The sequence below is a fragment of the Melozone crissalis genome, unplaced genomic scaffold (genome assembly GCF_028551555.1).
Source record: "Melozone crissalis strain CALT ecotype California unplaced genomic scaffold, PUWL_Pcris_2 ptg000073l_1, whole genome shotgun sequence".
NCBI classification, from domain to species: domain Eukaryota; kingdom Metazoa; phylum Chordata; class Aves; order Passeriformes; family Passerellidae; genus Melozone; species Melozone crissalis.
Genome location: NW_026535850.1, coordinates 9,590,001 through 9,597,321, shown reverse-complemented (window position 1 = coordinate 9,597,321; position 7,321 = coordinate 9,590,001). Strand labels below are relative to the sequence as shown.

Here is a 7,321-nt window from a genome sequence, read left to right as displayed (position 1 = left end):
AAAGTGTTCCTGGGAATAAAGCAAAGCATTTTTCTACCTATTTGCCTCCTCCCCAATAGTGTCAAGTTTGCAAAAAAAACCAAAGAGAGAGCAGCTGAAAGAGGTAGAAAATGAGGCACTACATCATGCCAGACACTTCCAAAAGCTTGGCTGTGGGAGGCAAAGACATGCTGAGTTTTCTTACCAAAAGATGGTGCTGTCTATACATTTTGATGCTGATGCCTCATAATCAGTGTATTGTTTTCATGACATGGGAAAAGGTGGATGAGTAGATGATGCTGTTGGAGCTGTGCTCAGTGGGGCAGCAGCAGCTCTGGGGTGATTGACTACACAGAGCTGCAATCAGCCCATGTTGCTCTCAGGGCCAGGTCTGAATGAACTTGGTGTAGCTGATCAGAGGTGCACTGCTCTGTGTCCATGGGATAACCCCAGGGTTGTGGACTCCAGTTCTGTGGAGTTGCCACTGCTTTGCATGAAAAAGGGCAGAACTTGTCCTGTTGTATTTTTTTGCCATTCATAGCATCGTCTGCTATTTCTGGGTATTAATTGCATCATTAGACAATAACTCACAAGAAGGGAAGATTCCACATGTATTTCCATTTTGCTTTCTTGCTGCTGCAGGTGGAACTGATAAACCTAGGAGCTATTGATGCTCCCTTCACCTATAGCCCTTCAACTGCAAACGTGGGCTTCTGCTTCAAGTTTGCGCCTGAGGAGGGCATCATTGCACCCGGCGGGACCCAGACTGCTCAGATCTCCTTCAGTGCCACCATAGTGTGGAGGTTTGAGGAAGAACTCCAGTTCAGTGTGGCTGGATCTCCTATGTCTGCACTCCTGACTATCAAGTACGGACGGTCAAAGCCGGGCACGTGCCCGCACATCCTCAGCACAAGAGAAAGGGGTGCCCCATGTGAGCGGTCCCAGCCCCTCCACGGGTGCAGGATCGGTGCTGAAAGCCAGACAACTCTCAGTGGTGGATCACTGGGCTCGTGCGTTAATGAAGAATGCAGCTAGCTGCAAGAATTAATGTGAATTGCAGGACACATTGGTCATCCACACTTTAAACACACTTGCGGCCCCATGTTCCTGCCAGGGCTACGCCCATCTGAGTGTTGCTTGACGATCAGTCGCCGTCCAGCGGCCACCACGGTGGTTCAGCTGGGGTTGCCTCACAGGCCAGTTGACTGTGGTCAGCGGCGGTGGTGATGGTGGCTCACCGGTGCCCAGAGGGAAGGCGGTCAGGGGTTTGGCAAGGGATGCGTTTTCCTCGGCGGCCTCAATTTTTTCCCTGTGACGCAGCAGGCATCATCATCGTCATGGCTGTCATCGTCATTGTTGCCGCGCAGGGCCTTCATCCCCCTATATGCAGACTCAAGGACTGCTCCATAGTTCCCCACTCCCAGAGTGAGCCACTGGGGCAGAGTTTGTCCTTGCAGGGCCCGTACCGCGGTACGGTGGTGGTGGCAGCTGAGGAGAGTAAGAGACAGCGTTGAAAGCACCGCCGTGGGCCGAGAGAAGGGAGAGGACAAGAGGGAGATAAGGCGCAGGCCTCACCCCCAGCCTCCCCCCCACGTGGACGGCTGTCTGCAGGTGGGTACTGCAGGGGTACTGTGCCATTGTGCGTGCGCGTGAGGCGAGAGCGCTGGGGACAGATGTTCCAACCCCCTCCTCCCTTCGCCTGCCCTCCTCCTCTTCTGTCGTGGTCTCGGGGCGCAAATAGTACCATGGCTTTTCTCTCTCTCTCCACCAAGGCCATCACGTGCCGCCTGGTCCCCCATCAGGGCTGTCTCTGCCACACTCCCTTTTCGGTTCTCATCTCCGGGATGGGGCACTCTGTCTCCGCTTCTCTCCCTCTGGCTTTGTTTTCCCCTGGTGCGAGGGCGCCAGTGGGGAGGAAGGTGAGGCTGGTAGGTGGGAGAAGCTGGCTGGCTGTTGGCCTGTTGGCATGCTGCTTCTTTAGGAGCTGCATGGGCCAGGAGGTGCGGCCAAGCTTTGGCCTTGCGACCTCAGATCAGACATGGCAAGCCGCTGAATTTAGCATATAAGTCAGCCAAGGAAAAGAAACTAACAAGGATTCTCTCAGTAATGGCGAGCGAAGCAGGAAAAGCCCAGTGCCGAATCCCTGCCCCGCAGTGGGGTGTGGGACATGTGGCGTACAGAAGTCCCAATCCCTGGCGGCACTCTCGGGGGACCCAAGTCCTTGTGATCGAGGCCGCAGTCCGTGGACGGTGTGAGGCCGGTAGTGGCCCCCGGCACGCTGGGCCCGGGGCTTCTCGGAGTCGGGTTGCTTTGGAGTGCAGCCCAAAGCGGGTGGTAAACTCCATCTAAGGCTAAATACTGGCACGAGACCAATAGCCAACAAGTACCGTAAGGGAAAGTTGAAAAGAACTTTGAAGGGAGAGTTCAAGAGGGCGTGAAACCGTTAAGAGGTAAACGGGTGGGGCCTGCACGGTCCGCCCGGAGGATTCAACCCGGCGAGTTGTGGTCGGCACGGGTTCAGTGGAACCTCGCCTCCGCCTCCCTTCTGTCCCCTGGGCGAACCCTGCCCGTGGAGGCAGGCTGGGGGGTGCAGGCTGGTCCGGGGACTGCCGCCCAGCCGGCAGCTGGCGCTGTCCGGGCACATTTCCTCTGCGACGGTGCGCCACGACCGGCTCCAGGTTGACTGGGAAGGCCTCCGGCGGGCAGGTGGTCCGACGGGCAGGTGGTCCAGTGCTGCGCGAGCAGCAGCGGGTATTACAGCCCTCGGGCAGCAGGTCTCGGCCAGTCCCGGGGCCGAGGGAAAGGACTGCCACTGTGCCCTCCTCCCCCCACATCAGTGGCGCCGTGGTGGGGGGCATCATTTCCCCGCCTCTCATGGGGGGGGGGGGGAGTGGCATCCTCGCAGCACGGCGTTTCGCGCAGGGGTGTGGGGGCTGGGCCTGCCAGTCTCCGGCGCTGCTGTCAACCAGGGTGGACTGTCCTCAGTGCACCCTGACCGCGCGGCGCTGCCGGGCCAGGCTCACGGGCCGTGCTGGGGCACCCGGGGTCCGCAGCGATGTCGGCTACCCACTTGACCCATCTTGAAACACGGACCAAGGAGTCTAGCATGTGCGCGAGTCAGGGACCATTGTCGAAAGCCCGCGGCGCAATGAAGGTGAGGGCCGGCCCGCGCCGGCTGAGGTGGGATCCCGGGGCACGTGTCGCGCCTGGCAGCCCCGGGCGCACCACTGGACCGTCTCGCCTGCCGCCCCCTCGCGGGGCTGGGGAGGTGGAGCGTGAGCGTCCATGCTAGGACCCGAAAGATGGTGAACTATGCCTGGGCAGGACAAAGCCAGAGGAAACTCTGGTTGAGGTCCGTAGCAGTCCTGACATGCAAATCGGTCGTCCGACCCGGGTCTAGGGGCAAAAGACTAATCAAGCCATCTAGTAGCTGGTTCCCTCCGAAGTTTCCCTCAGGATAGCTGGCACTCGGCAATGGGCAGTTTTACCCAGTAAAGCGAATGATTAGAGGTCTTGGGGCCGAAACGATCTCAACCTATTCTCAAACCTTCAATGGGTAAGGGAGCCAGTTCGCTGGCGTGGAGCCGCGCCGTGGAATGCAAGTGCTCAGTGGGCCACTTCTGGTAAGCAGAACTGGCGCTGTGGGATGAATCGAACGCCGGGTTAAGGTGCCCGATGCCAACGCTCATCAGAGCCCAGAAAAGGTGTTGGTTGATCTAGACAGCAGGACAGTGGCCATGGAAGTCGGAATCCGCTAAGGAGTGTGTAACAACTCACCTGCCGAATCAACTAGCCCTGAAAATGGATGGCGCTGGAGCATTGGGCCCATACTCGGCCATCGCTGGCAGTGCGAGGCCCGCGGGGGCTAGGCCGCGACGAGTAGGAGGGCCGCTGCGGTGCGCCTCGAAGCCTGGGGCGTGGGCCCAGGTGGAGCTGCTGCAGGTGCAGATCTTAGTGGTAGTAGCAAATATTCAAATGAGAGCTTTGAAGGCTGAAGTGGAGCAGGGTTCCATGTGAACAGCAGTTGAACATGGGTCAGTCGGTCCTAAGCGATAAGGTGAGCGCCATTCCGAAAGGGCGGGCGATGGCCTTTGTTGCCCTCAGCCGATCGAAAGGGAGTCGGGTTCAGATCCCCGAATCCTCCGAGTGGTGGAGATGGGCGCCACGAGGCACCCAGTGCGGTGATGCAACCGATCCCAGAGAAGCTGGTGGGAGCCTCGGGGAGAGTTCTCTTTTCTTTGTGAAGGGCCGGGCGCCTTGGAATGGATTCGTCCCGAGAGAGGGGCCCTCACCTTGGAAAGCGTCGCGATTCCGGCGGCATCGGGTGAGCTCTCGCTGGCCCGTGAAAATCCAGGGGAGAGGGTGTAAGTCTCGTGCCGGGTCGTACCCATATCCACAGCAGGTCTCCAAGGTGAACAGCCTCTGGCATATTGGAACAATGTAGGTAAGGGAAGTCGGCAAGCCGGATCCGTAACTTTGGGATAAGGATTGGCTCTAAGGGCTGGGTTGGTCGGACTGGGGCGCGAAGCGGGGCTGGGTGCGTGCTGCAGCTGGACGAGGTGCCGCGCGCGGGTGAGTGCGCTCCGCGTGGCCCGCCCGGGCGCTGGGGCATGCGCGTGCACGGTGGCGACTCTGGACACACACCGGGTCCTTCCTGTGGATCGCCCCGGCTGTGGCGGGCGCCGCCCGCTCCCCGCTCCACCCGCCCTCCACCTTGCCGCGGCCGGTGCCCCAGTGGCAGCCGTCATCGTTGCGCACCACCGCCCCAGCGGTTCCCGCCAATGGGGTTCCCGCGGTGTGCAGCCAGTGTGCGCGCAGCCGCAGCCGGCGTCGGCTGAGCAGTTTGTGCGGGGGAGGGTCCCCGGGGGAGGGTCCCTGGGCCAGCGCCCCGCCTCAGTCGGTGCCTAGCAGCCGGCTTTGAACTTGTGCGGACCAGGGGAATCCGACTGCTTAATTAAAACAAAGCATTGTGAAGGCCCGAGGCGGGTGTTGACGCAATGTGATTTCTGCCCAGTGCTCTGAATGTCAAAGTGAAGAAATTCAATGAAGGGCGGGTAAACGGCGGGAGTAACTATATTTACTAACTGGGCATAGCCGCGGAAGTCGCACCTCCTCGTGGTCCTGCCGGATACCCTCGTGGTAACTGAGTCGACTTCTGCCCCAGTGTGGGAGAGGGCGCATATCAGCCCTCCCTATTGTTGGAGTCACCACCCAACAATAGTTTCACGAATCGCTGAAACAAAAAGGTTGGCACAGTTAGTTCGCTGTTGCACAGAGCCTTGTCCACGGGCTGTTGTTGACACAGTTGGTAGTTTGAGAGAGGGTCAGCTACTATATGCTTCTACCCTCACTTGGACTTGTCACTTTATTGCTTACCGGACTGACAAAATGGCTTTGCGTTATATCTCGACTACCACTCAGACTGACCCATTAGATCTAAGGGTCATTGATGCCAAATTACCATCTATGCCCTCTGTGCCCAGGGAAGAGGGATTCGATCTTGCAAGTTTGGAATTTTTTAACTCCAAAATTGTTAAAGAAGATGGTGTACATCATGTGGATGTTTGGTAGGGTTTGGGGCAACTCCCTGAGCCCTATGAGATCTCCCCTATGGGGATGGCCCAGGATGAGGCTGAGAGTGCAGTGGGAGGTACCGAAGAGCCCAAAACACCTGAGGCTGAGAGCACGATGGGAGGTAGTAAAGAGCCCAAAACACCCGAGGCTCCTCACGGGTCTGAAGGTGATGGTATAACGCCAAGAACACCTGTCGTGTCCATGCCTGACAAACAACCATCTTGTCCTTGTTGTGAGACCTGGTTTACTAGGATGTTGGGGCTGATTGACCATCTCAAAAGGGCACACGGACAGAGAAAGATCATTTTCAGGTGTTCAAAATGTGGTAAGCAAAATCTAAAATGCCACAGTATCTCCTGTCACATCCCGCGCTGCAAGGGGGTGGTGTGTGTGGCTCCCACTGGGGAATGGGTCTGTGAGGTGTGCCAACGTGGGTTCGCTACTAAGATTGGCCTGGGTCTGCACAAGAGAATAAGACATCCTCTTGTGCGAAATGTGGAGCGGATTGCTGCTTCTCATCCCAAAGAGTCATCGGCCTGAGGGGCCCACAAACGGGTATGGACTGGGGAGGAAGAAAGAGGCTCTTCCGGTACAATTGGTGGACGAGTTTGCCAGTAAGTGGAATATCAACCAACTTATAGCGGAGCATATTCCAACTAAAATGGCAAAGCAGATTAGTGATAAAAGGCGTCCCTCCGTGAAAGGTCATGAAGGACTAGTAGGTGCCACTGGAATTGAACATCCTGCCAGGTTTGCTAAGTTGCCCAAGGAGGGACAGTTAAAGCTCCAATTCCAGAAAGTCATCAAAGCGTGATTATCGTTTGGCAAATTGACCATATATCGGGAATATCGGGAAGCCTTCAAGAAAGTTCTTGATGGGCAAGATCCAGGTCGGGTGGTGAAGGATGTTTATAAGGAGTTTCTTGGTATTCTGGGTGTGCCTAGCCAAACTAAATCTATCAAGGGTCAAAAGACGCAGGCCTCCCGTGGCCAAAAAGCATCCAAAACTCCATCAAATTGGACGTGCAAAAGAGCTATTAAGAGGGGATAATTCTTGAGGTTCCAACTGCTGTATGATTTACATAGAAGGCGCCTCATGCGTCATCCTGGACAGCACGGAAGCCTCTCAGTGCCAATTACCATCAAGTGTTCTCCACGATCACTTTAAAAGAAGGTGGGATACATCTGATATATTTGGTGGCCTACTGAATTTCCCTCCATATAAGGAGGCAGCTAACACCACATTCGAGGCCCTAATTACTGGAAAAGAGATTGATAAGAACATGAGAGAGATGTGTAAAACCTCCGCTCCTGGGCCAGATGGGATCACTTTGGGTCAGATTATTGCAAAAGGCAATAATCCTTTTGCAATAATTTCCCCGGTTGACTGAGATCTTCAGCCTCTGGCTTATCACCAGTACTGTTCCAGATGCGCTGCGGGACTGCAGGACAGTCTTGATACCCAAGTCTTCGGATGCAGAGAAGCTTGGTGATAGCAATAACTGGAGGCCTATTACTATTGGTTCAGTGGTGATTAGGCTGTTTTCCAGGATCGCTACTGTGAGGCTGTCCAAAGCATGTCCCATCAACCCCCGGCAACGGGGTTTTATTTGCACATCAGGTTGTGCCGAAAACCTCAAGTTGTTACAGCTTGTGGTGGAACAGCTAAGTGAGAGCATGAACATCTGGGGGTTGTGTTCGTGGGCATTGCTAAGGCATTTGACACCATCTGTCATCAGCATGTATTTGAGGGTCTGGTCCAGCAAGG

At 56.2% G+C, this 7,321-nt stretch overlaps 2 pseudogenes; both read left to right on the top strand.

The window, feature by feature from the left end:
* The first annotated feature begins 962 nt into the window (after positions 1-962).
* Positions 963-1,115, top strand: LOC128946077 (5.8S ribosomal RNA; annotated as a pseudogene).
* Positions 1,116-2,001: 886 nt separating this feature from the next.
* Positions 2,002-7,321, top strand: part of LOC128946082 (28S ribosomal RNA) — an 8,077-nt pseudogene continuing 2,757 nt past the window's right edge.